This window comes from Sorex araneus, chromosome 5, assembly GCF_027595985.1.
Source record: "Sorex araneus isolate mSorAra2 chromosome 5, mSorAra2.pri, whole genome shotgun sequence".
Taxonomy (NCBI): Eukaryota; Metazoa; Chordata; class Mammalia; order Eulipotyphla; family Soricidae; genus Sorex; species Sorex araneus.
In genome coordinates, this window is record NC_073306.1 from 34,062,120 (window position 1) to 34,065,359 (window position 3,240).

Below are 3,240 nucleotides of genomic sequence, written 5' to 3' on the forward strand. Positions count from 1 at the left end.
GCCTGAGGTCTCCGGACCGCATGGCCGTGGGACACCTCCTAAAGCAACAAACAGCGCAAATTAATTCATTTAAGCGACAAACAGTTTAAATAAATTCTTAGATAAGGTTGGGGCTGGAGCGATAGCACAGCGCGTAGGGTGTTTGCTTTTTCACGCGGCCGACCCAGGCTGGATTCCCAGCATCCCATATGGTCCCCTGAGCACCGCCAGGAGTAATTCCTAAGTGCAGAGCCAGGAGTAACCCCTGAGAATTGCCAGGTGTGACCCAAAAAGCCAAAAAAAAAAAATTCTTAGGTAAGGACATAACAGCCCACTAATCTGATAAAACAATTTTCACATAAATTGATTTTTGATACTTATTGATTTAAATGTTGGAGCTTTTTTAACTAATCAATCTTAATTCCAGAATTGTATCAACAGTTGTGACTTTTTCTAAATTAGAATTTTCAGAAAGAAAGAATAAGAGACTGAATGAATACAAGTAAGTATACATACATTATAACTATAGAGAAGATGTGTGAAACAACTATATTGCTTCTATGGTTAGCTATGGTATCAGAGTTTACTTCTGTAACTTTCTTCTTCAACCACCCATTTCATATTTCCCTTTCTTTTGGTAAGAACCTCAATTTCTTTGGATGATCTATTTTCATGACCCAAGCTCTCTTTACAACTGGATTCAACTGGGGCTGGAACAATAGCACAGCCGGTAGGGCATTTGTCAGCCGACCGGGGTTCGATTCCCAGCATCCCGTATGGTCCCTGAGCACCACCAGGAGTAATTTTTGAGTGTAGAGCCAGGAGTAACTCCTGTGCATTGCCGGGTGCGACCCAAAAAAGCAAAAAAAAAAAAAAAAGGATTCAACTACAAGTTATCCTGACTGTTCTAGGTGCCAATAATTTCCCATTAATATTTACTATTGAGTATAGAAATGCTAAAAATTACCCACAGTGAATTCTTGCATGCAGTTCTTACATTCAATCTTGCAATGAATAAATTCCTCTTTTTGCAACTTAGTGGAGTGCTGTTTTTTCCACTGATAGAAACATTTCCTGCTGGGAGGCGAAGATCTCCAAGTCAGCAGACTCAAAAAAAAAAAAAGTTGTTGTGTGAGAAAACAACTTATCTGACTGAATTGCTGGACATAAAAGAATTTCCACATTTCCACATCTAGTCCTGGATCCATGTATTCTGGCTATGGGTAAAACAGTGCATACAAATGTCTTTGATTCAAAGCAGAAACTATATCCTATAAAGAAGGTCCTATTCTTTTAAGATATTATAACCCAATTATAGCTATAACTGAGCTTTTAATAATCTATTCCACCTTTCAACTAAATCAGGTGTTTCTGGACAATGGAGTACATGACTAAGTTATTGGATTCCGTAATCATGAGCTCATGTTTGTGTTTCCTGCCTGGTGAAATGAGTTCCTTAGTCTGAGGCAGTGCTGTGTGGACTGCATGATGGATTAGGGTCTCTGTGAATTCACAAGATGAGGTGCTAAAGCATTACAGAAAGGATAAGAAAAGACATGTCTAGAGAGGCTGGAGTGAGACTACAGAGGGGAGGGTGTTTGCCTTGCATGTGACCCACCCATGTTCTATCCTTGGTATCCCATATGGTCCTCTAAACACTGCCAGAAGTAATTCCTGGGTGCAGAGCGAGGAGTAACGCCTCAGCATCTCCAGGTGTGGCCCAAAAGTAAAAGAGAAAGAAAAGTCATGTCTAGAGTCTGTATTTCTATAAGAACAATTCTTTGTGCCCTCCATGATGGAAGAGGCTCATTATAATCCAAACACCACAGGTGGCAGGTAGCGCTCCCTGGAGATTGGGGCTATGTTGGGGACCCTGCATTGTACGCCTCGAGTGGTGGCCTGGTTAGTCTTGCATGAGGAGGAGCATGTTGTTGAGCCCATATAGATAGTCTCTATCCCTGCTCCATGCCCATTTGTTCAAATGTCCACTGAGAAAATAGAAAAGAGGTCACTGGCATCGTTTTTCCCCCTGATCTGCTGTGGATGAATTTTCATGGACAATCATTTGGGACATACAGTCCATGGCTATCCTGACAGGTCCATTCACTCCGCATGTTTGCCTGTCAATCTTGTGTGTAGTATTAACTTTCTGGGGGCTGGAGTGGTAGCACGGTGGGTAGGGCATTTGCCTTGCACACAGCTGCCCTGGGTTCAATTCCCAGCATCCCATATGGTCCCCCGAGCACCGCCAGAGGTAATTCCTGAGTGCAGAGCCAGGAGTAATCCCTGTGCATTGTCGGGTGTGACCCCCCCCAAAAAAAAATGTATTAACTTTCTGACAAATTCTTCTATCCATCACATTCTTCAGTGAAAATCGGTTTACATAACTCTCTCTCTCTTTCTCTCTCTCTCTCTCTCTCTCTCTCTCTCTCTCTCTCTCTCTCTCTCTCTCTGCATACCTCCTGCTTTTCAGAAAAGAAGTAAGTCAGTGCTACCTTGGAAATCTACCTTCTTTAAGGAACAAACAGAAAATACCCTCCCCCAAATTCTACCCAAGGCCACTACCACCCCCTTGAGTCACTCAAGTGGCAGTATCACCCATTCAGGGAAACACTGCTTTAAAATATTAATTTTGATAAACTACATTTCCATGAGAAATTATTAATTTCATGTTTCTAAATTCAATTCTGTAGACCTCTGCAGAGTAGTCCCCTATGATTTCTGAAGCATTTCTAACATTTCAATGTTGCACAATTACATTTATTCGTAAAGGATTAAACAGAGGTGGAGGGCTTAAGCTTCTTCCAAAGAACAAATAACTGAACAAGTTGTAAAGTGTTTCTACAAGTCTCTGACATCATTAGCAGAGATTTGAGACAAAAGAGAATTTGGAGAAAGTGACATTCCCATTTACTATATCGAAGCTTTTTGAAATTTCATCCTTTCTCTCCCTACCTCCATACCAGAACTTCAGGGCTCTTGGGCTTGTACTTGGGAGGGTTGACAACCTCTTGCTGAGACAATCTGCCTGTTGCATTCTATTGACTCTGGTGGGTCAAAATGTAAACTTCAGAACAGTGTTGCTCTGATAAAGACCCAGGGCCCCTGGTTGGACAATAACAGCCGCAGAGACTGTGCATTAAATAGTCTTTGTTCTTCACTGTCAGACCAAAAACCACACTGCTGGTGACGTTTCTCCACCATTTTCAGTGCTTGTACGTTCATTGTTTTTTTCCGCAACTGTGTGTGCTCACCATTGTC